The 26,558-nt window shown below is 44.8% G+C and overlaps 1 pseudogene; it reads right to left on the bottom strand.

The window, feature by feature from the left end:
* Window positions 1–8,790: 8,790 nt before the first annotated feature.
* On the bottom strand, window positions 8,791–10,692 carry LOC109249393 (F-box only protein 46-like; annotated as a pseudogene).
* Window positions 10,693–26,558: the final 15,866 nt, after the last annotated feature.

Genomic DNA, 26,558 nt, shown 5'->3' with positions numbered 1-26,558 from the left:
CTCAGAATCTCCTCCTGCTGGGAAGCCTCCTTTGCACAGGGTGAAGTGCTCCCCCCTGCCTGGCAGCCCCTCCATGTTCTCTCCCAGAGCACACACCCCCAGTGTCACATGACCTCTCCTTGTCTGGCCCCCAAAGTAGACTCTACGCCACGTGAGGGCAAAGACTGCTTCCTTTTCTATAAAATGAAGATGAGTGGGTGTTGCACTGACCTTAAAGTATTAACTGACAATCACATATGTAAAGAATTAGGCAGTTAGTTCCCTTCCTACTTGAAACAGTTTTCTCCATTTTCATCTGTCAATCAGCCACATAGTTTCAGTGGCTGGAATTGTCCCCACACCAAAATGCCAGTGCCCATAACTCTTGTTGGTAGTTTGGGGTTCCTGCAGGACCTGTCTTGGATCTTCAGATCATTTTTTATTATTCCCTCTACTCTGCTTCTATTTTAAAAATAAAAGTTTAGGGGCGCCTGGGTGGCTCAGTTGGTTAAGCGGCCGACTTCGGCTCAGGTCACGATCTCACAGTTCGTGAGTTCGAGCCCTGCATCGGGCTCTGTGCTGACAGCTCAGAGCCTGGAGCCTGTTTCAGATTCTGTGTCTCCCTCTCTCTGACCCTCCCCTGTTCACGCTCTGTCTCTCTCTGTCTCAAAAATAAATACACGTGAAAAAAATTTTTTTTAATAAAAAATAAATAAAAGTTTATAAATACAACCTACATACAAAAAATTATTTTAAATAAAGGTGAACTTATATAGTTTAGGAAAGACTTTTTTTTTCCCCTTGGTATTTTTACTTGACAAAAGAAGCACTTTTATATGGACTTTTACAGGCAGTCAAACTTAGCCATTATTTTCCCTGACAGTCTGGCCACTTATGAATGGTTAGACATTCAGCAGAAGATTCAGACTGAGGAGACTCAAACTCCCTTGCAGCATAAAACGCTGCTCTCTATCCCACTGAATTTCATTCAACAGGCATTTATGAAATCTCACTATGTGCAAAGGGCTGTGCTAACACCCACCCCTTTGAAACTTGCCCATTGAGAGCTACATATTTAGGTTTTAGGTGGTATTGTCCCCTGCCACCGTGAAGACCTTGACACTATCTCTGTTGGCTGTTAAAATCCCCCCAAATTTAAAGCTGCCTCCAAAATGGGTCAGCCTAAAATCACTTGGCACTTGAAGAATCTTGTTTACCAGATTTTATGTTTATTATAGTGGATCTATAGCATACAACTCAGATTTCCCCTTCAGGACGATGGCAGACAGATCCCAAGATGGCCTCCACGATTCCTACCCCCTGATACTCATGCCTTACGTAATCTCTCCTCCCCTCCCCAGCTCTCCTGGATGGGACCTGTAGTGTGCTTCTAGTCCATAGAATATAGCAGTAGTAAAGGGATTGTGAGATATAATTAAGGTCCCAAGTCAGTTGATTCTGAGTCAATCAAAAGAGTGAGCCTGAGTTAATCAGTCGAATGCACTTGAAATAGACACTGACAGTGTCTGCAAGTGAAAGACTCTTCCTGAAGGCTTCATGAAGTAATTGGCTATGTTAGAAAAGCCCATGTGGCAAAGAATATGGATAACTTCTAGGGTGTGAAGGTGGCCGGCAGGCAATAGCCAGCAAAAAGCCAGGCCTGCATTCATACAGCCGCAAGGAAATGAGTTCTGCCAATAATTTGAATAATCTTGGAAATGGAGTCTTCCTCAGTGGAGCTTCAGATGAAAACACAACCCAATCAACACGTTGACTACAGCCTGTAAGACCCTGACCAGAGGATCCAGTTAAGCCATGTCCAGACTCCTACTCCATGGAAATGATGAGATAATAAATATGTGCTATTTTAAAACTCTAAGTGGTGATTTGTTTCTGTGCAACAGATAACTAACACAAAGACTGAGGCTCTCATTCTCCCAGTTCCTGTGGTGTGGGTGCTGCATCCCTCCCTGGAAGTGCCCTCAACCAAAGGTAGCCACCTCCCCCATGGCTGCTTCCCTTTCTCCTCATGGGCAGTCAGCTCCAAAGACTGGTCAATGATTGGCCAAAGGGGCAGGAAGGCAGGGAAATGTGAGGGCATAGCCTGCTTGCTTCGAGCTGGGACAGCTCTGAAGGACTATGTCAGAACTCATCATGGGACTGACTGAAGCCTCTGTTGTGACTGCAAGTCATTCAACCCCCATCCCTCTCTCTCTAACCCTGCTTTCTTTTTTTTTAATTTTTAAAAAATATTTATATATTTTTGAGAGACAGAGAGAGTGAGCGAGCACAAGCAGAGGAGAGGCAGAGAGTGGAGACACAGAATCTGAAACAGTCTCCAGGCTCTGAACTATCAGCACAGAGCTCGACGTAGGGCTCAAAATCACAAACCGTGAGATCATGGCCTGAGCTGAAGTCAGATGCTTAACCAACTGAGACACCTAGGTGCCACTGTCACCCTGCTTTCTTTATCCCCTTGGGATTGACACTAAGGTCAACCCTCAAGTTGACCCTGAGACCATTCCACAAAATACTCCCTACATGCCAATCTCTACCTCATATCTGTTTCCAGAGAACCCAACCTAAAATAGTTATAACATTTTTTAAAATTTTAATTAATTGATTTATTGATTGATCAAGTAAGTATGTGGGGCTTGAATTCATTCACGACTCAGAGATCAAGAGTCACATGCTCTACCGACTGAGCCAGCCAGTTATAACTGCAGTTATAATCGTTTTTTTTTAATACATCACTATTGTCATGTGATCTCCCCCAAAGTCTGAGAGCTAAAGGAAAAGGCAATTGAGAAAGGAACAGGTACTGGTATACTTGTTTAAATTTGCTTTTGTTTTATAAGCGCAGATTCCCTTATTATTTTTCAATATCTTTCTTTTTTAAGATTATTGATTCTTTTAAAAATTTTATTAAGAAGGCAATGGGGTGGTCTTTAAAAATTATCGAAATGCATTCTTTTTATTTTATAGAATGGGCTATGGAGGCTCGGTGTGTGTGTGTGTGTGTGTGTGTGTGTGTGTGTGTGTGGCCTGTCCAGCTCATTCACTCAATCAACAGATATTTATCAGGACTGGAGCTGGACTCCTTGTAGGCTGTGCAGAATGTACATACAGATGCATGGAGAGTCACACTGAAGCCATGCGGCTTCCTGTTTTGACATCACTAGTGCTGGAGCTCAGTGAGATTCTCTGGCTCAATGGTCACATGCTCCCTCTCCCCGTGGTGTGGTCTTACCTGTATAAGGAACTTAGCTTACTTAGCTCCTTTTATTTCTCTTGGACTGGGAAACCACACAAATCTGGTGGTGAATCCACCACCAAATCACGACTTAAATTCTGGTATGTGATTGCATAGATTGAAAGGGTCACATTCTATTTTTGATTCATTATTCTAAATAAGGTGGTTTACTTTGATTTAACAATAATGGTCAGCAACACCTCCACATTTCTTACCATGTGCCTGGCACTGTTTAAACAGTTAAAAAATATGAATTCAGTTAATCCTTCCAGCAAACCCAGGTGGTAGCTAACATTCACGTTATTAACAGATAAATGCCCAGAAGTGTGTTTGACTTGTCTATAGCTTTCATTTCAGAAAAACGGCCTGGGTTTATGAACTAACGCTTGGAAAGACCAGTGAAACTTTTTCATGTTTTCATGAAACCCTGGGTTTGCTAATAATTCTTTCTCCCTTTGGAAAATAATCTCTTTTAGGTGTGGGTATTATATAAAATGCATGCCTACTCTTAACCATTCTGGCACCAATTACTAAAGTTTAAAATAGTCCAGGCTCATCACCTCTTTTCCCTCTCCCTTCCCTGCCCGCCTTCTGATATTCCTCTGTTCCTAGACATGTCCCTTGCAAATGGGAGAGAGGATGAGCAGAAACTCACATCTGTCAGACACAGTTACCTGTTATCATCTCTGCTAAAGACCAGGTGGTTGAAGAGCTGGAAATTAATGGGATGCTCTGTCAAGGGCATTTTCCACCCAAGCCCTGTCCTTCCTGCCATGGAGATCTGCCTGTTTCTTCCAAGATCTAGTGTCTTCAAACCTCCCGACAATAGGAGAGCATCCGTATGTTATAATTTTATTTCGAGTTGTGAGCTTTCCCTTTATCACCAAAAAGTTCCTGGAAAAACACCAAATTAGTTCCACTTTACTGAATAACAGAATGTGTTTGCCATCCACTGTATATTTTTAACCAATAGTTGTTTCTGGCCACCTTCTATTGGTGTTGTATTGCCCTGTGTTGAATACTGAAAGAGCATATGTCTTAGTCTCTGCCAGTGGTGAATGTTTGGAGAGAAAAAATAAGCTCAAATGGACAAAATGAGAAAAATAAATGCTTCTGTTGTATCTTTTTTTGCTAAGTTGTAAAATGCATCTGTATCCCTTCTCCTCTGTTTTGTTTAGAACCTCAGTATATTAGTCTCCTATTGCTGCTATAACAAAGTACCACAAACTCAGTGGCTTATTTTATTGTGCTTTGTTTTCCAGTGCTTCACAGATACAGCATTTTATTTTTTCACAAACTGAAGGTTTGTGGCAACCCTCCACCAAGTAGGCCTATCAGTGCCATTTTTTCCAACAGCATTTGCTCAATTTCTATCTCTTTGTCACATTTTGGTAATTCGCACAAAATTACAAACTTTTTCATATTATTATATTTGTTATGGTGATCTGTGATCAGCAGTTAGGACTCGCTGAAAGCTCAAATGATGGTTAGCAATTTGTTAGCAATGAAGTATTTTTAAATTCAGGTATGTATATTTCTTTTTAGACAATGCTATTGCACACTTACTGTACTACAGTATAGGGTAAACATAACTTTTATATACACTGGGAAGCCAAAAAATTCATTTTACTTGCTTTATTGCAATATTTGCTTTTTTGCAGTGGTGTGGAACTGAACCAATATCTCAAAGGTATGCCTGTACTGTCTCATAGTTCTGGAGATCAGAGTTCCAAAATGGGTCCCAGTGCACTAAAATCCATTCCTTCTGGAAACTCTAGGAGGGAATCTATTTTCTTGCTTTTACTGACTTATAGAAGCTGCTCACATTCCACAGTCCCCTCTGTCTTCAAAGCCAGTAATGGCAGTCAATTTTTTCCCACCCTGCATCACTAGGACAATAACTTTTATGCTTCCCTCTTCTACATTTAAAAGACCCTTGTGATTACATTGGGCCACCTGAATAATACAGGATAATCTATATTTTACAGTCAGCTGATTAACATCCTTAATTCCATCAGCAACCTGCATTCTTCCTTATCATGGAACATAACAAATTCACAGGTTCTGGAGATTAAGACATAGACATTTTTGGGGGAGAGGAGCAATATTTTATCACACCCAGCATTGTATATTCTTCAAAGGATGCCATGTAGGTCAATGGATATTTCTATTAAAAAAATAAAACATGAGAAATAAAATGAAAAGTTTATCATATCTCAATGTTTTTTAATGCAAGAACACAATGATCTATTTTATGGTTTGGGTTGGAGGTTGTCATGGACACTGTCATTTGTGATTATTATTTCCCGCCCCCCCCCCAGATAAGTTAGAAATGTAGTCAAAGTGCATAAAGCAAATGCTGCTGGTTCTGTGTACTGTCAAAATGAGCATTAAATGCACTTACTTGCTAAATGATGTCATGTAGATAATGTGTGTTTGGAGAAGAATGAGTGTCTCTTCCTTTCCATTCTTCCTGGTAATTCAGTTACTTGAGATGGGCAGAGGACCTAAAATTCATCCATTTATTCCAAGTCATCAATGCATTCAGTATATATTTTAAAAACATGTGGCAAATGGCAGTCAGAGCAGTATATGCTGGGGAAATTATGAACAAAATCAAACGTGTTCTTTGTGCTCTTGAAAAGTTTAACCTAGTGAGGGTCCATGTGGGAAGTCTTATAAACCTTACACTGAGCCAGACCTTGAAGCATTAGCAGGATTTAGAGAGACAGGGAGAAGAATGAAGAAGAAGTTTTCAAGACCGGAGGAAAGCTGAGTCAAGCCACTGTGGCAGGAACTCACCAGATAGAGGTCTCTGTACTTTCATCTTTTCTGATTTCTAACTGCTTTGATGGTTCCCATGATACTACCTTCAGGACCACAACTCAAAATCAAGGTAAGAGCAGTGAGGAAAATCCATTTTCAGGATTCAGAGAAGAGAATCAGAAATCCCACTTTGGGGAAAAGACAACAATTGTGTTACAGTGAACAAAGGCAAAACTTCTTGGTGCCAAGTTTGGGAAATGCTGAATGTCAAAGGCCAGCTCATGACATTTCATCAGAAAAGGACACATGAGGCACACATTCCGAAGAGCTGGTACAGAGTGTTGGACAGATCAAGAGCTAAAAACAGGCTCAGAACAGAAAACAAGGCATGCTTTCCCCCCCTAAAATGTTAGCTGGATTTTTGGAACAAATCTTCATAATTTTATTTGAATAGCACATCAGGCCTTGAACTCCAATGCTTCATTTTGAATGATTAATTACCAAGTTGCTACATTGGTTTGAGGTCTTTTTATTGAGTTTCCATTAATAATGGTTTCACAAAATGCTTTGTCCCTGAACAAATGCATTAAGAACTAAAAAGCAAAGGACAAAAACACAACCCTGGTTTTTGCAAAGCCGTTAAAGACTTCAGGAGGTAAGGAAGAAGGAGGCTTACTGCAAAGATCCATAATCCTGGGCTGTGCAGCTGTATCAGTTAATGGTGACTGCTGTAACAGACGATCCTCAAAATCTCAGTGATTTGGTATAATAAAAGTTTATTGCTTGTTTTTTGTCATAGTTTGATGTGGTCAGTGAGCTCTGCTCCACATAGCCATTCAGGGAGCCAATTTTCTTCTGTGCTGAGGCACAGCCATCTTTAATATGTGGCCTTGAGGAAACCTTCATATCCACTCACCAGTCAACAAAGGCCAATGCAGAGAAAGATTGAGAAGGCACTTCACCTCTTCACTGCCTGCCAGGGCACATCCCTTCTGCTCAGTTTCCATTGGCAAGAGTATGTCACATGGCTCCCTCCAACTTTAAGGTGTCTGGAAAATGTGGTATAATTGTGAACCCAGGAAGAAAAAACCAGCTTAGTAACCATTTAGTGCTGTACTTTAGTACTCTCATCAGATTTTCAAGTTATTTGGCAAAAAGGAAGTCCAGTTGACACTGTTTGGCTGTCGTTCTAGTGGGTCACCAGCTTCTCCTGTTCATCTACTTTCTTGGTGTTCACATCTGGATTTGTTGGAGAGACAGGGGTGAGGAAGGGAAAGGAGAGGAATCACCTGAAGTGTGTCTTCCCCAGGCAGACATAGGATACTTTTCAGGAGATTCCTGCTTCTGTTTTATTCTATACCCTCACGCTCACCTAAGAAGTTTCCCATCCAAAAGAGCCTCTATTGAACATGGACACAAGAATCTCTATAGTTTCAGCCTCCTTAATTATGTGGTGCTGAGGTACCACAAACAAATGTGCATTTCTGATACTGACAGCAACCTTGCCCACCATGATTGTACAGAACTAAGTTTCCTTGTCACAGATGCTATCTTTGAGAATCAAGATGAAACTGCCAGTAATGATTATCTGTATGTCCAAGAAACAGGGTGAAGCAACCACCACCTTGCTACTTCCCTCTGCCCTGCACATGTGGCCAAAGCAGCTACCTGCCCTGCTGTGGAAACAGCCTCATGGATCACAACCAGTATCTGCTCTCACACTTTGCCATGTTTTCTGGGCTAGAGAGACCAGGGTTGGTCCCCTTAGGTTAAATTTTTTTTTTGCCTTATAAATATTGATTTTATAGAAAGGACCAATTCAAAACTGGTCAGATGACACACACCAGAAGCTTCCAGAACCACAAGGATAAAAAACCAAAACCAAAACCCCAAACCAAAAACAAAACAAAACAAAGAAAACCCTGAACGAAAATACCCCAGAGCAAACTGCCTGAAAAATCAAGGTCTCAGGTGTCCAAAGGATTCTAAAGAAACTCATGTGGCTGGGGCTGGAGAGACCCCAATGCCTGAACAAATACCCAGAATGGAAGGAAAAACAATCCAGAAATTCAAACCCACAGTCCCTGCCCACCGGCCCCCACACTGTCAAGAGCTAGGCAAAGGGCTTCACAGCTTTTTTTGGGGGGTGAGGTGGGGCATAGAGAAGCAATGGAAATAGTTTAAATAATGGGAGATAGGGAATTTTTATATTTCAGCTTTATTTTCTCTTCTTTAGGGGAAGTGAAGAGACTGGTAGCTTTAGGTTAAGGAGAAAATAAGGATTTTTCTTTTTTTATTGTTTTAATGGGGAAAAGGTCTAGAAATGGCAGGTTGCCGTGAAAAGTGCCACATCTGATCTGTGATCTGATGGCCCCCAATTCCTAAAGAGGAGGTAAGCCCTGGTGTGGCAAGTCAGGAGAGATACTGACTTTGCATGCTACATCCTCTTGGGAGAACACAGCTCCAGAGACAAAGAACTGGCTGGCATGGGTTGTGTGTGTGGGAGGGGGGGCGGGGGGGGGGGGTGCAGCAGAAGGGGGCCAGAATGGGGGAACCTTTAAGTAGTACCAAAATTAGCTCCCATCTGCTCCCTGCTGGTGGGTCCCTGGGGTGTAGAGTGGCAAGGAGGGTGTTGGGGATGAATGGAGAAGAAATTGAAATGCTGATAAAAACCACCCTACTTGAGGGGTCCACAGGCCCTGTGTCTGAAGACTAGAAAACCAATAGGGGTTGATCTATCAGAGTACCTTCTCAATCATCCCCCTGAACCCCATCTCAGTTCTGGAAGGGGATCAATACCGCCTGGAGGGTGACCCAGTCTTGGCCCTGGGCTCCCAGGGGCGGTGGGGGGGGGGAAGGGTGGACACAGTGGGCTCCCCCCCCAACACCTTCCCCGGCTTCACCTCCCTTCCTCCCGGCCCGTTGCAGGGCAGCACCCAGTTGTTATCCTGCAGACCCAGGCGGCAGCCAGGCGTCTCGCGGTCCGCTCAGCGGCAGCACATCCAGTAGGAACGTCCGTAAGGCAGGTCATGGTGGTAGGGCTTCGGGTGCTAGCTGCACAGCGACAGGTCACCCTTCTCGTATCTCTTGCGGCACTGCTTCCAAGAGTCATCGCGATACAGGGGGTCGCGGCTCCAGCGCGAGTCTGTGGCCCGCACACCGAACGCCTCAATGATGCCCTTGAGGTGGTGGCAGGTGCACTTGAGGGCCGCCAGGGCCCGCGTGGGCAGGAAGCTGAAGACCTTCACCAGCACCTGCTCGGGCAGCAGCAGCATGTACTGCGGCAGCTCCAGCAACCGCTGGATCTTGAAGCGGATCTCCAGTAAGTCGTGTGACACGTGCCGATACAGGCAGCACAGGGAGGTGTCCGCTGTCCCCTCAGCGTCGTCCAGCGGTGGCGGGGGAGTCGGCTGGGGGCGGCTCGGGGGGCCCGTCCCGACGCCGGGACAGGAGGAAGAAGAGCTGGAGGAAGAAGAGTCGGGTGGGGGCGGCTCCTCGGGGCTGACCGTCAGGCACACCGTCTCCTCTTTCACATTCTTGGTGCCATCCTTGCCAAAGAAGATGCACTCGTCCACCACACCCGTCACTACCACGTCCACGTGGAAGCCTGACGCGCCGCAGTCCTGGGCAGGGGCTGGAGGGGGTGCCGGGGGAGTGTCCTCAGGCCTGGCAGGGACCGTGGTCTCCCCCTCGCTGGCTTCATCCGCCCGAGCCAGAAGGAACTCCACATTGCTGGGCAGGACATCCCGAGAGGGGCTGATGAGCTGGTACAGGTCACTGGTGATCTCGTCCTTGGCTCGGCCCCGGGGCCTGGGCTGCCAGGGTAGGCACAACCGGCCAGCCGCTGTTCCCGTTGGGCAAGCTGTCATCGGGAGCCTGAGGTTCTTGGCCGTTGGAGATAGGAAAGGCGATGCGCACCTCCCCTGGGCCAGGCCCAGGCTGCTCCTCTTTGCGGAGGCCTTTGGCTGGAGGGCTGTCCCGCTGGGCCTCAAAGTGGGCCACTGCCTCAGCTATGCGGCTGCAGTCCCCGCCACCAGACCTCCGTTTGGACCCCAGACCTTTGGCAGGCCCACCCTGCTCAACCGACACGGAGACCATAGGTGCTGGGGTGCCGGCCGGGGCTTGGATAGTTCTGTAGGGCCAGGGCGGCCCGCTGTTCCACCAGGGCCACCATCTCGGCCACAGAGAGCAGGTCTACATCCTCACCAGCTGAGTCTGGGCCCCTTCAGTGGCAGGGGGCCCTCTAGGCCCCCTGGGTCCGGTGGAGCCTTAGTAGGCTGAAGACAGCGCCTCCTCCGCTTGGCCTTAGAGCTGTCACTTCCCCAGTGCCCCTTGACCTTCATGGAGCTGGCCGGGCTGTCCCCACCACACTGGTGGGCCACAAGAAAGGCCACCTTCTCCTTTGTATTCCCAGGCTTGATAATGTACCACGTGTCCAGCAGGACTCGCCCATCATCGCCAGCAGCTGCTGCTGAGAGGAGGGGGGCAGGCTGGGAGGCAGGGGCATCAGTGGCCAAGGTGGGTGGGGTGTTCTCTGAGTGGGCAGGCCTGTGGTCTGGCTCAGCCCTGCTGGCTGGCTCTGGGCAGGCTGATGGCTTGAGGGCTGCGGCAGGTGGGAGTGGCTGGTTCTGGGAGTAGGTGCCAAAGGGCCAGGGGCACCAGAGCTAGAAGGGCAGGAGGCCGCTGCGGTCCATCCTGGTAGCAGACAAGCCGGGGTTCACTACATTTCAGGACCTGCTGGATGGTTAGGGGAGGCTCCACAGGCCACCATGTCTGCACTGCAGCTCTTCTTGGCTACCTGGGTTTCCCCCACTCCCCCTTAGGTTAATTTTAGGAACATTAGTTATTTGTTAATTTCTTTAAATTTTTTTAAATGTTTATTTATTTTTGAGAGAGAGAGAAAGAGAGAGAATGAGGGGGGATGGGCAGAGAGAGAGAGTGACATAGAATCTGAAGCAGGCTCCAGGCTCTGAGCTGTCACCACAGAGCCTGCTGCGGGGCTTGAATCCACAAACTGGGGGATCATCACCTGAGCTGGAGTCCGACAGTCAACAGACTGAGCCACCCAGGCGCCCCTGTTTGTTAATTTCTTGAGTATTTAGCACAGAGCAGCGCCTCCTCCAGGTAAAAGAGATGGTTACAGCTCATTGGTGCTCTCATACATGCCTTCTTCCTTCCTCAGACTCTACCCAGAGACACCTTAATGAGAATTACAAAGACCCTGGCTATTCTGAAGGGAATCTGGGCCACATTAGATTGTAGTTTCCTACTGTGCTGAAAGGAGCTAACAAGTGAAGCAGAGAAATAAATAGGTTTGTCACCACTAACTCCCCCAAATGGTGTTCCCATTAAAATAGACCCCATGAAGGAGACTTCTCACTGGTAATTGCCACCAATATATCCATCACAGTACAGATATTTCTACTAAACTCTAACCCACCAATATCACTAAAAAAAGAAAAAAGAACAAAATTATTCATGGAGGTCATTCATCAGGGTTATGTTTAGACTTCTGTTGTCAACTATTACCACTTCTTTTTCACACTGGAATCTTCCCCTTTACTATGGTGGTTTTGCCTCAGAGTTGATGTGCTTGCATTTCACAAACACACATCAGCTTCCTACAAAAGACTGCCCCTCAAAAAATATTTTTCAAGAAGATAGATGTAAGTTGGAGATTTGGCTCTATATACACAGTATATTACCCATGTGACTTAACTCAAATTATTTAACCTCTCTGAGTCTTTAAGTTGCTGATAGTGATACTCATTTGCACCATTTTGCTGGTATTAGACAAGCATAATGACAGTATGGAGTTGGTGCTCAATAAACATTGGCTTTCTTCTTCTCCTTTGCCCTCTCTCTCCTTTCTCTCTTCTCAGAAGCACTCAACAACTTCATCAACAGGACTCTGATGAGCTTGCTGGAGAGTTGGGCTTAAGTTGGGCAAGTTGGGTGCACTTGAGGGCCGCCAGGAGAGGTTATGATGAATAGGTGTATATTTTATGTGAAGGCAAATTAAGTTGAGCTTGTTCAAAGTAAAATACTTTATAAAGGAGGCAAATGTTGAAGACAGAGGCAATATGGAAGAAGCCATACTCTGCAGGAAGGTATGCAGATGCCCAAGTTCTAAAGAACCACTAGAGGCAATATCCCAGACAGTGCTCATCTCTTGGCCACTGCGATACACTGGCCTGGTTTCTCTTCTTCCTCCTTGGGCTCCTTTGACAGCTTACCCTCCACCACCCAAGTCCAAAGTTTGAAGTTCCTCAAGACTCAGCTCTTGGCCATTTCCAAGTCTCACTTTGCACCCTCTCCCTAATCACATCCATGCACATCACTGCAGCTGCCAGGCATGTTCTGATGATTTTCAAACTCACCTCTCCTGCCTAAATGCCCAGCCTATGAGCTCTAGACCCATATATCTTACTGTCTATGGACTGTCTCTCATTGGCTGTCTTGGAGCTTCTGCAGATACAACTTGGCCAAAATCAATTAGTTATTTCCATCCCCAGACTTGGCCCGGATGCAGTGTTTGTTGACTCACAAGAGGTATCTGGGAGTCATCTTGGATTTCTCCCTCCCTCCCCTTCACCACCTCCTATCCAGTCAATCAGGATCCAGCCACAAATTCCAATTACAAAGCCACCATGCTCTCTCATGGGGCTACTGCTAGGGCTTATGCTTGACATTTCACATACAGTCTCCAGACTTCAGATGGAAATATCTTGTACAGATTCTCTCTAATGCATCTGTCTTTCACCCTTCTGTGCCCACTTCTTGCCCCAAACATTTCAAAGGCTTCCTATTGCTCTTAGGATGAAATTCCATGTCCCTGGCATGGCTTGCAAGGACTTGCACAGGTAAGGACAAGCCCTACCTATCGCTTAACTTTATTCCTTGTCATCTCCTCCCTACTCTGTGGGTCAGTCACATGCACCACACTTTTCTCATCTCCAAGCCTTTACATGTGGTCTCCCTCCCTTCAGAATACTCTCTTGTCCATCCCTTTTTTGCATAGCTAGTTCTTGCTCATCCATAAGATCTCATCCTAGAAACTACCATGTTTCATTGGTTTGAAAGCACATATTCCTTCACATTTTAATGTCTCTAAAATTGGGGTGCATTGGCTATGCGTGGAATCAAGTGGCTATGTCATGGGAGGGAAGAAATGGTGGATTGGACATGCTTAGCAACATTTCCCAAGCAGGACTCAAAATATGTCAGCTCTACATTGTTGCAAATTTGACTTAAAAGCACAGAAACAATAGCTGTTAGTTCTTTTATAGATTCTTTTAAGAAATATCACATCACAGGGGGTGCCTGGGTGGCTCAGTAAGTTAAGCATCCAACTTTGGCTCAAGTCATGATCTCACCATTTGTGAGTTGGAGCCCCGTTTCCAGCTCTGTGCTGACAGCTCAGAGCCTGGAGGCTGCTTCAGATTCTGTGTCTCCCTCTCTCTCTGCCCCTCCCCCACTCATGTTCTCTCTCTCTCTCTCTCTCTCTCTCTCTCTCTCTCTGTCTCTCTCTGTCTCTCTCTCTCAAATAAATAAACATTTAAAAAACTTTAAAAGAAGAAATATCGCATCACCAGTGCTCTTAATGGCATAGAGGATGAGAATGTGTGGAAACCAGGAGACATCAACTCTGAGTTGAAGGTGATTAGGAAGAAATGGACTCAGTATAAAGACATTTTAAGAATTCATTAAGGACCTATTTTGCTTACATTTCCTCTCTTAGCTATGCACAAAATGATAGGTAACAAAGTTTTATGTCAAATTAAAAATAAAATAAATATTATAAGTTATAAGAAAGTCTTCTGTCATATTTAATTGGAAACATCTTTTTCTTTCTTAGTGTACACAGAATAATGGTGTGTGTTACAACTGGTGACACTTTCGATTCAATGAAATACTGTAGTTCCGAAGAGCTGCCTTCCCTGACAACCCCAAAATTAGGTCATCCTTTTATATGCTCTCTCATATTCTGGTACCTCCTTATACCACTAATAATGACTGCTATAAATAGTAAATTGCCTAATTAGTCATTTAAGGCCTGCAGGAGTATAAGCTCAATATGGGAAAGAACTGCCTCCCTCATGTTAACTTTTTCCCTGGAAGCTAGCAGGTAAAGGTTGCTCAAGTGGTATGTTGTTTGAATGAATGAGTCTGATTATGACTCCTCTGGCTTCCTTTAGGTGGCCTAGAAATAGACAGTTGTCCTAAAATGCTCTATGACATGGCCTAGCCCACAGATCCTGGATATAGCCCTGAGTGGGAGAGGAACAAGGCCATGCCATGTGAGGCCTTCAACCCCAGTGAGAGGCACTGATAAGTCCTGTGGGAGCAAATGCCTCAGCAGCAGCAGAGCCTGACACACCCCATCCTCATGTCCCCTGGGGCACATTCACATTTTATCTGGAAATGACACAATTCTTGCCCCTGGGAACTAGGCCTTGAGAGTGGCAGGAGATAGTGTGAAAATAGGGCGCACGCACTCCATAACGGGTCTCTTCCCTTCGAACAGTCTTTCCAAAAAGAAATGCTCACAAAGGACTGACAGACAGGGCTTCTGTGGGTTCTGAAAAGGCAGGGAAAGATGCAGATAGGACTCCCGCATGATGGCCGTTGGACAAATGCCCTGCAGTGTGCCCCTCGGCAGCTCTGTGCAGGCTCCCAGGCAGGACCTGTGGACGCTTCCAGCCTCATGTCAGCTCAGAGGCACACCTGGGAAGGAAGGTTTCCAGGGAGCCCACAGCTCTGGCCTCTGGGAGTCTTTCCTTCAAGATACCCCCAAGCAAAGGAAGCAGTGAGTCTGACTCCTTTCCATTTCTGCACGTGAGAAGAGAAGTGACTTTGAGGTGTGCCCTGTCAGCCCTTTGTCAGAAATGTGAGTCCATGGAAGGACACATGCAGAATGCCATGCACATACGTGGTATCCCAGATTGCAGAGAAGGAACCCTATCCTTGAGATTCAAATGAGTAGGCTCCAGTCCCACTCCACACCACTGTAAAGGGAGCCCTGTGTCCTCCCCAAGCCCTCCTGGGCAGAGGAGAAGGTGGGGAGAGGTGGGGCTCCTATTTTCCTTGCCACCTTGCCCATTGTACCTGCTCGCCTGAATCCGTTCCGATTATGGATTGCCACTGCCCTCGACCTGTGACAGCCCCTACTACATTGCACTATGAGAACCCAGGGAGCCAGAGGATCTCAGCTCCTTTCTTGATTTCCCACAAAACGCCCCACTCACATAAAGCCTTTCCTGAATGTGGGAGCTGAAGGGAAGATACTCCGAACACACTAAACAGCTGAGAAGTGAGTATTGGGCACATGCTGTTCTAGACCTCAGCCATTTCTGCAAACTCAGTTTCTCCCAGCTTCTTTTTGAGAAAAACTTGGCTCTCTCTGGCCTGCACCCCTGAGCTGGGTTCCAGGCATCCCCTTTACAAACCCAGTGGGCAAAACCCTTTCTTGCTCCCCTCCCCCCCACCCCAGACTCTGCAAGGAGGGGTACAGGATCACCAACCTTCACTACCCTCTGGTACACCCTTCCCTCACCTTCAAAGGCAAAATCGACCTCAATCAGTTTGGGTTTTAAATAATTCCCCCCTTCCTGGTTGTTTACAGGTATGCAGATCATAACTGTTGGAGCTGGGAAGGACCTGGGTTTTTCTGTAGGACCTCCCCATTGCGTAGATGACCAAACAGAGGCTCAGGTTTGTTGAGGTGACTTGGCCACCATTACAGCAGACTAGGTGGCTCAGCCAGGATTAGATTCAGGGTGACGTCTGGTTTTTTTTTTGTTTTTTTTTTTTCAAATTTCACTGTTAGAAAGCAGAGTCTCAACCTACATGCTTGCCTGGAGTAGGTAGGCCACGAGGATAACTGAAGGGAGCCAGGCATGAGCAGGGTCACTGTGTGCATGGGGGCTGAGTGAGTCAGAGAGCAAACTTTCTACAAGTGCTTAGCCTTCACTTAGTACAGTGGCCTTTTGTCCTGCTGGAATGCCTACCTGCAACATCTTGCCTGGGACTATTTTTTTCCACAAAAATACCTAAAAGTCTGTATTTTAAAAATTACACAATATATTTTTTCAATGAATAGTGGTTTTATTTTTTCAAGTTTATTTATTTTGAGGTGGGGGGAGGGAGAGAGGAAGAGACAGAGATAGAATCCCAAGCAGCTTCCATGCTGTCAACGCAGAGCCCAACATGGGGCTCTAACTCACAAAACATGAGATCATGACCTGAGTCAAATCCAAGAGTTGGGTGCTTAACTGACTGAGCCACCAAAGTACCCCTACACAATAATCTTGATAGCTCAAATGTAAAACAAACACTGTACAGGCCAGCTAAAGCACATGTGTAGGCCAAGTTTAGTTCGTGGATAACCAGTGTGCAACTTTTGCTATAAAGAAATATTGATGCAAAAAGACTCCCCCAAAGTTCCCTCCCCTGACTGCTTCTCTGCTTTTCTCCTTGAGGTCTCCCACTGCTTCTTGCTCCCTCCCTCACCTTCCCATGGAAAAGGGTATCCCATGGCTTTGGCCTAAAAGTCTTGATGGTCTTGACTGGCTTTGGCTCCCCACCTCAGGCCCCCACCAATTCTCATTCATTGCCAGTGAGTTTGAAAATGAGTCATTAAATCATGTTCCTAAATTCACTGGGGACCACACTAGAGCCAACCACATGTCAGTCAGCCAAATGCCTTGGCACATAAGTACAGTCTCAAATGCAATTACACACAAATGATCCTTGCCTTGCCTAGACATTACCTGGGTGGTAATCAGAAGTACACACAATTTATAGCTAAGGAATATCTTTCTTTGGATTAGGAAGGCCATGAGTGTGTCTGACATGCTTTGCTGAAATTCTAGGAGAGCAGTTCCCAGAAATTAGCCGGCTTCTCACAGAATTTCTTTATGAGGTGGATTTCAGGAACATAGCCCACATCTCCCATCAGATGACAGTGCCCAGAGTAGGCCCTTGTGTGAACCAAGGCTCATATCTGCTGATGCTTACAGCCACAAGGCAGGCAAGTTGCATGGGTTCAGTGGGATGGGAGAGGCTGTGGAAGACTGAAGACCAGACGGCTACCAGGAACAGCCATTCGTAGAGCCAGCTGACAACAGACTGCAGGACCTGAGTAGCCATAGCTTCTGATTTTTCAGGAGAAGTTGGAAATCTGGAGTTTCATTTTTTTAAGTTTATTTATTTATTTTGAGAGAGAGAGAGAGTAACAGAGCACACAAACAGGGGAGAGGCAGAGAGAGAGGAGAGAAAGACAGAGACAGAGAGAGAGAGACAGAGAGAGAGAGAGAATCCCAAGCAGGCTCAATACTGTCAGAGCAGAGACTGACACAGGGCTCAAACTCACAAACTGTGAGATCATGACCTGAGCCTAAACCAAGAGTCAGACGCTTAACTAACTAAGCCACCCAGGAGCCCCAGTTAGAAATCTGGAGTTTTGTGTGAATGCTTCAGGTAACTAATGTTTGACAACTAATTTATTTATTTATTTATTTTTTAATTTTTAAAAATATTTTATTTATTTTTGAGAGAGAGAGAGAGAGAGAGAGAGAGAGAGAGACAGAGCACAAGTGGGGGAGGGGCAGAGAGAAAGGGAGACACAGAATCCAAAGCAGGCTCCAGGCTCTGAGCTGTCAGCACAGAGAACTAATTTAAATAAAAACAAAACACCTTTCCCACCACTGAAGAATTCTTTGAAGGTTTGATTCAGCTGTCAGCTGCTGGACAGCAACATCTAAGCTGAAAGGTGGGGTCAGGAAACACTCAGAAGAAGCCAGATAACTTAGGATATTGTTCCGAACTGTTTGTATGGAGTTGCTCATCTAAGATTTTAGATTCACACATGGCCACAGAAGGATCACTGATTGATGCCTGAGTTTCTTAAACCTCATTCTAAACAGAGATACCACATGCCACCTGCATCCTTCCGTAGGGTATGCCAAACTTGATTGGACATGGCCATGGAGAAGGAAACTATCCCTGGACCTCATCACACTTTGTCCAACATACACCCTAGAGAATGTTAGCAGCACACAAATCACTCCTCCCTCCCCTCTATCTCCTCACCCTGTACTTACGGACAGATTCTCTTCAAGGTTGAAGCCATTCCCTGTAGTAGGCAGACATGGCAGGCAGTAGAACTACCCTCTGCCTACACGTGATCATTCTACCTGAAAACAGAGGTGCTTTGTATTTTGCAATCTGTGCTGTGTTTTGTGTCCTAATGGGGTTATCATGCTGTTGGCCACATGAAGACAAAGCTGTTTTTTTGTCCAGGAAGCCAGACAAGAAGACAAACCTCTGCTTTTCTCTAAACACAATGTGGTTTAATTCAACAGTATTTATCAAACACCTTCTATGTGTCAGGGACTTTTGGACATAGAATTGTCTTTCAGATTGCTCCTGAGTGAGGGAGTTAGTGATGGCCTTCATAAGAGAAGGACAGAGGGAAAACTGAGTAGGTCCTAAATGGAAGATGAGGAAGCAATAGTTTGTAGGCCAGATTACCAGTTTCTTATGACTACCTGTATTCCTTTCATTTTGTTAAGCCAAAGCCTTTAGTAAAATTCCAGCTTGATCTCAGTCATACTGTTGGGTGTTAGTGGGGAATATCATGTTTCCTAATTTGGGTGAGGGCTTTATTTACAGGGGGAGCAAGGTCCTTCCCAAGGTCATGATGGTGGTGGTTGTAATAATATGGAGAGATCCAAGGGAAGGAAATTTTAGGAAACTAATACCAAGTCTCTGGAATCCAGCTTTCCACTTAGTGGATAGATTTTTGCTCTAGTTAATGGCCTTAGAGGATGTAAGGTTTATTTTTTATTAAATCAGTTGGAAATTTCCAATGCAGAGATGAATCACTCTTATAGGAAATATCAAAGAACCATTCTTCTTTTCAGCATATGTGTTTTCATTCCCCAAAGTGAATTTCTCATTTTTTCCCTCCAAGTCAGCTACCCCTCTCATGTTCCTATCTCAGTTTTGACCTCAACATCTGGTTAATTACTCAGGCTAAACCTCAGAGTTGTGGTCAACATCTTCCTCCCTCTCCTTTACCCCTGTCCCTAACTCCTTAATACTGAATTCAAATGTTTATGGTTTTGTTGAGATGTACTTCCAGAACTGATGTTCCATGAAGCACTGAAGATATTGGAAGAATTATGAGAACAGCATACTTTGGTCAGCATATTTGGGAAACACTACATATCATACCCTCACCCCTCCCAAGAGATGGTCTGAGTGCATTCCCATATTAAAGTCTCTGAGAGTGTCTGCAATTTAGAAACCTGTTTAATTTCATCTGACACAGAATTTTCCACATTTTCAACCACAGAACATTTGTTAGAACTCCTGTTAGTGTTCTACATAACAATGGTTCATTACTAATTTGGAAAATTCTGTTATGGATACATCCTTGGAATGTTCCTCCCAGAAGTTCCCATTGCTACTTCCTCTGTGATTTTCCTTTTGTCTTTCTTTTTTAAAAAAAATGTTTATTTATTTTTGACAGAGAGACACAGAGTGAAAACGAGGGCGGGGGCAGAAAGAGAGGGCGAAACACAGAATCTGAAGCAGACTCGAGGCTCTGAGCTGCCAGCACAGAGCCTGACATGGGGCTTGAACCCACAAAACATGAGATCATGACCTGAGCCAAGGTCAGATGCTTAACCTACTGAGCCACCGAGGCACCCCAGATTTTCCTCTTAAGAAGATCTTTGCATCAGCCTTTTACTTATTATCCCCGCTATCAGTCTCCACCACTTATAGCTTATTATTTTTTCTGCACTCAGAGTTATAGCCTCCCAAACTACTGTTGTGATCAAGTTTCTCTCCTACTCAAAAATTATACATGGCTCCCGTACTGCCAGCAAAGTAAAGTCCTAGCTGCTTAGCATGTGTCTGCTTCCCTTTTGAGGTGTCTGGTCAATACAGATTGAAAATTGGCCATATCTTCCAGGTGCTAAAAAGTGGGTTAGGTAACAAATTAGCTAAGGCCATTGGAGCCAGAGATAGTCCAATAGAATAGACAAGGAGAAGCACCAAGGCTATCTTTGAGGTCCAACATGAAACATGTCGGGACTCATGACCAAGATTTTTCCAATATGAATGACAGCCCCCATTTCAGAAACCCATGAAGCTCAGAAACCACCCACACATCTAGGAATATCACATTCAAGCTATTGGAAACAAAATCATAAAGGGGAAATCTTGAGATCAGACAAAGAATAAAAGACACAGTACCAAAAGAGAAACAGAAGTAAGTATTCCAGCACATTTCTCGATAGAAACCAAGAAGCCAGAGGCAATGGGATTACACCATAATTCTATATCTTGTGAAAATACCTTTCAAAGATGCAGGAAAAATAAAGACCTCCTCAACCAAACCAAAACTGAGAGACATCATTGTCAGAAGACCGTCACTACAAGAAATGTTAAAAGAAGTCTTATGGCATAAAAAATGTGATGCCTGACAGAGATTTGGATCTATAGAAACAAAGTGCTGCAAACGGAATAAGTTAAGGTAAAATAAATCCATTTGTCCATTGTTTTTAAACATAACTGCCTAAAGTGTTGGGGAGAAAGCAGGGAAAGAGCATATGGCTCTTAACTCTCCAATAAGGCAAGAGAGGAAGTGGCAGGGCAGTGGGGGATCTTCAGTCATGAGCACATGTCATGAGGATCAGGTGTCTGGTTTATAGCCAGAGGGCCCTGTCTCTGAACACAGCTCTCCATTTTTCTACTCCAGCCCTTCTTTCCTACCTTGTTTCTCACTAATCCCCTCCTTTTACATCCCAGGAACTCAAACACAAGAATACCTTGCTGAAGTCTATATGACTTTCCCATATTCAGCCCTACATGTTACATTATTCCCTCCACTTCTATATCTACCTATTCTCTTCAGCTTTTAACATTCAATGAAAATGACATCTTGTCAAGCAGCTTTCTGTAGTCCTCTGAATTGGGGTGGATTTCACCTACCCCTGTGACCCATGACAATTTTATTATAATATCTATATTAATGGGACTTATATTGTACTCAGCTATTGATATGATTTTCTCAAGCTCATTTTAAGTTCATGAACACAGCCACCATTATGTAGTCATTCTCGAATTCCCCTTTGTCCCATCCATTCCCTGTCCAACCTATGTCTAATGCTGAATGATGGATGGATTCTGACAGATACAGGCTCAGCAAGTTTGTTGAATAAAATTAAGACAAAGGATCTTTGGCTTCTTTGATGCCCATGTTCTTTGAAATAAGGTAAAGAATGAAGCCAACATGAATGCAGACACAAGGGCTTTTGGATTTGACTTAAGCAGGGTCTGTTTTCCAAGATCCTTTCAAGACTGTTCAAGAATCACAGCCATTCTATCAAGGGGACAAGAGAACGATCTAGGAACCAAGGTGGACTCCTGTAAAGAGGCCCAAGCCTGTTCCACAAGGTGAGGGATAGAGAAAGGCCATGATAGGCCATTCCTTCCAGCTCCCCAGATCTGGGCTTATAGCCATGGTGGACGTGGTGCTCCCCATGTACCCCTGCTCTGGACTGTATGAGCTCAGACACCTGGCAAGACCAAGCTTCACTGGGAGGCTCAGATTCAGCAAATATTCATTCCACAACTGATGAACAGGGAAAGCTAAAGCAACAGTTAGCAGAAAAGGAGGACCTCAGGGAGGACCAGAGTCAGGGCCAGGAGGTCTTGAGGACAGAGAACTGGCTCAGCCCTCAAGAGTGAATCTGACTCAGTATTGGCAGAAAGCTGAAGTATTCCAGGAGAGTGAGCAAAGCTTACATGTCAGTGGGCCTGGTTTGTGGAACAATAAGAATACCAGGATGACAGAAACAGCTGTTCTGTGGTGGAAGGGTCAGAAAAACTAGCACCGGTGGTCAATGCCCCTGGGAGTGGATGCATGAGTGCTTGATGCGAATCAGGAAGCAAGAGATACCCTTGTAAAGAGGCCTGAACCTTTCCCACATAGAGAGGGATAGCAAAAGGCTAGACCATTCTTTCCAACTCCCAAGCTCCCAGGCTGGTAACCATGGTGGACATGGGGCTCCTCAGTGACTCTTCCCCTCATGTGAACTTAGTCACTTGGCAAGACTAAAACCTTGGTCACTGAATGAGCTTCACCCTGTGGCTTGAACACTGGCTGACAGCTGGAAAAATTATAAGCATACATACCCTTATTAACAGGGCCCAGCAACACCAGGATCCCCCTAAGGGCATGATATGTCTTACTTCATGCAGGCTACTATAACAAAGCATCACAGACTGGGTGGATACAAACAACAGAAATCGATTTCTCAAGGTTTTGGAGGTTGAAAGTCCAAGATCAGGGTTCCAACAGGGTCGGGTTCAGGTGAGGGCCCCTTTTGGGGTTGCAGACTTCTCTTTGTATCCTCACATGGAAGAAGGGGCTAGGGATCTCTGCAGGGGTCTCTTTCAAAAGGCAGTCATTTCATTCACGAGAGCTCCAGTCTTATGACTTAAACACTTCCCAAAATGCTCTACCTCCTAATACCATTACCTTCAGGGGTTAAGATTTCAACATGTGGTTTTTGTGAAGATAAAAACGTTCTTACCATAGCAGGGCTGCCCATCATTGCTGTAGAATCTTCAGCAACTTGATACTGAAAGAAATACACATTTACTTGGAGAAAAGAATCACACATTGTTGTCTCCCCTGAATTATTCTAGATAGGCTTTTAAAGTAAGCAGAGTCTGCATGCTTTCATCTGTATCACTCCCCCTTTCTCACAAGAATATGACTCAAATGATCCCTGTTTTATTTATTTATTTATTTATTTATTTATTTATTTATTTTTAAAATTTTTTTAATGTTTTTATTTATTTTTGAGACAGGGAGAGACAGAGCATGAACGGGGGAGGGTCAGAGAGAGAGGGAGACACAGAATCTGAAACAGGCTCCAGGCTCTGAGCTGTCAGCACAGAGCCCGACGCGGGGCTCCAACTCACAGACCGTGAGATCATGACCTAAGCCGAAGTCGGACGCTTAACCGACTGAGCCACCCAGGCGCCCCTAAATGATCCCTGTTTTAAAGATGACTTTTGGGGCGCCTGGGTGGCGCAGTCGGTTAAGCGTCCGACTTCAGCCAGGTCACGATCTCGCGGTCCGTGAGGTCCGTGAGTTCGAGCCCCGCGTCAGGCTCTGGGCTGATGGCTCGGAGCCTGGAGCCTGTTTCCGATTCTGTGTCTCCCTCTCTCTCTGACCCTCCCCCGTTCATGCTCTGTCTCTCTCTGTCCCAAAAATAAATAAAAAACGTTGAAAAAAAAATTTTAAAATAAAGATGACTTTTACTGCGATTATGGGAGGATATGCCAATTAACCCCTTTCCTTGCTCTTTTGGCAAGATGCTCAGTTACTATTGTTCAAATTCAGTTAAGCTGTGGAATCTTTGAACCGAAGTTTGGACCCTGAAGGGGCAGAGCCGCCATAGGAGCTGATCTGTCCTCATCCTGAACCTTGGAATTGCAAAGATCCAGTGGGTCAACTTTTACACAGCGCTTGGGATCCAAAGGGTCTATTTGAGCTATAAATGTGCCAGAAGAAACGTTTGGTTGTTCATAACTAGTGTGGTAGCTCAAAGTACAGCCCATTTCTACCTTGATACTTTATTAAAAAGTTGGAAAATCTCTATCAGGGTGAGAAAGACAACTTTTACTTGTTCAGCGGGTGGTTTTTAAGAGCCTTAGAGATTCATTCCTAACACAGGTCTGTTCAAAAGTGTCAAAGGCACTTACCGTTCACCCACACATGCAGGGAAGGTAGGAGACAGAATATAGAAGAAATTCTAGCCTCCGGGGTGGAAGGAGGAAATTTTCTCTTTTGGCAGTAAGGAGCCTTCACACTCTGCTGGGGGTGATGTCAAGAGAGAGCGGCGGTAACCCATCTCTCCACACCCACTCACTGGGGACAGGTGAGATACAGCCCTCAATATTTCAAACATTCAGGCTCTCAACAAAAACCTTTCTTAATTCAAAGCACTTAACAGTGCTTTATATGGGACCATTACGGTTACTAATTTTTTGCCATCCCAAACCAAAAAATATAAAACAGTTAAATAACTAGGCAATTATGCAGAAGGCTACCTGTCTCCATCCATGCTGTTTTGACTCATAGGACAGACAAGATGTTCAGGTCATGTCAGTGACACTGATGTCTGGGCATTTGTATTTCCCAGCTGATGAGGAGGGATCGTGGACACTGGTCCCATTTTTGTCACTGTCACACTGCTGGCGTCTCTTTTCGGAAGTATCCTCAAGCTCTATATCTCTGGGCCAGCTGAGGCGACCGCCAAAGACAGCCCCTCCGGCCTAACCAGCATCTTACCAATCTTGGTTTTGTTGTAGTTCTGTTCCCAATAAACTCAACTCTTGACTCTAGACTCCTGACCTTGATCCTTTCTCTGCCCTGTTGACATTGGTATGTGAACTTTGGCTTTTCCTCCTGCATGCTTTTGCTTAGTGAGAGCTTCAACACTCAGCATCCCTTGGTACTGCTTTAACACTGACCCTAAAGAAAACAACCCTTGACCTTAGCTTTTGGGCCTTAGCCCTCCTGAATGGAGATATATGTATATACTGGGGTAACAGAGGCATCCCTCTCTTTCTCCCTTCTTTTTGACAGCCTCCCTCCTTTTAACTCACTGCTAGACTGATCATAAAATCCACAATGAGTCTGCAAATACTAAGAATGGCCAAACAGGGGCACCTGGTTGCCTCAGTTGGTTAAGCATCTGACTTCACCTTAGGTCATGATCTCGCGGTCCATGAGTTTGAACCATGAGGATCTTTGAAGCCAACATGAGTTGTCCATGAGTTTGTCTGTGCTGACAGCTCAGAGCCTGGAGCCTGCTTCCGATTCTGTGTCTCCCTTTCTGTCTGCCCCTCCCCCATTCACAATCTGTCTCTCTCTCTCAAAGATAAATAAACATTAAAAATAATAATAATTTTAAAAAAAAGAATGGTCAAATAGGTGATCCTACCTGGACTTTGGCAATGAATGCCTCCCAGATCCTAATGGAAGGCATTGTTCGTTATTTCCCTTATACTGGTGTTGCATCCCACCAAAAGGAGAAGAAAACGTGGACTTTGTTAAGTTTTCCATACTAATTTACCTTCACATCGAGAAGAAATTTCATCCCAAAGGGTAATTTATTCAAAAAGCTGCAAATGTCTGGGAAGAGGGACTTCTAATGAAAGTGCCTTTTTAACCATAACTATATGGTGTCCTGACATTTATAATAAAACCCAGAGCCAGAAATAGATTCTTCGGGAGCATGGGATGTGTCTAAACAGCTAGATTAAGTCTATTCTGCTTAAACAGTGCCTCTGCCTGGGAGGAATCTGGGAGTTTCCATGTCCGTGTGGTTCAGTGGGCTTCTGGAATTGCCTTTGGTTTGCTCCCGGGGCTCCCGTGAGTTGCGTAGCAATGGGCAAGCTGAGGCCACATACACATTATTTTGTAAGCAACACACACACACACACACACACACACACAAACAAAAAACAAAACAAAAACAAAAAACAAAAAAACACACCTGCCTCCATTTCTAAGCAAGATGGAATGCTAACCTTTCACTATATGTTTTGTTCTCCCTTAAAATTATATTGATTTGGTTTTTCACTTAATGATTAAGAAAGAATTTAGTTAGCAGCTGAGAGTGCTGTGCTTCCGTTTATCATTGTTCTTGAATCCACCTTGAAATCCTTGGGTAGAGAGTTGGAACATTTTGGAAAATTAATTAAAAGAAGACTTAAAAGTTGTTCTAGCTTGAAGAAACCACAAAGGGTCACCAAGGGGGATCGTAGGCCCTTCCTTATTCAGTAGGGAACTCTTTAGACATTTTCAGAGGGGAAAAAACTTGTGAAGTAGGTGTGAAAAAATCATTATATAATTTTGCTTAAAAATTGTGGCTTTCCAAATGTCTTCTAAAGAAAACATGACACTTTGAAATCATTTGATGTAAATTGGAGGCACTAGGGCAGAGGATAATCTTCAGAGATTTGGGTGTTCTATGCAAAATAATTCAAAACACACTGAGATTTAGAGAGCACAAAGCAAGGTGGGGTAAGACAGTTGGATGATGGCCAGGGAGATATTTTTTCTGGTGGAAAAGCATCCGCCACAGGCTTTTATGCTGATGCAGGAGAGCAACCTTCTCACCTAGGAAGGATATATGGGATGAGTTGCAGAAAAGATGGAGGAGAACGACAAATCAATTTTACTTCTCTTGGAAAAGAAGGAGGCTGCGCACAGAGAAAAATCACATGGATTAGAGAGAGGCCATCATTCATGCAAAGATGGTACAAGGATGGAAAGTGGGGGGACAACCCCCCTCCAGGAGCCAAGCTAGCAGCAGAAACAGAGGCAGAGGGCCCCACCTGCAGGGTGAGAGCCCAGCCTGCAGGGGGCAGCGGCTGCCCAGCCCCAGCCAGTCTTCACACCCTACAATGGCAGGACTCCATTAGCCAGATCTTCTAATATTTTGAGTAAAACCAGAAAAGC

The sequence above is a fragment of the Panthera pardus genome, unplaced genomic scaffold (assembly GCF_024362965.1).
Source record: "Panthera pardus isolate Hobbes unplaced genomic scaffold, ASM2436296v1 HiC_scaffold_17, whole genome shotgun sequence".
Classification (NCBI taxonomy): domain Eukaryota; kingdom Metazoa; phylum Chordata; class Mammalia; order Carnivora; family Felidae; genus Panthera; species Panthera pardus.
This window is presented reverse-complemented; position numbering and strand designations above follow the sequence as displayed.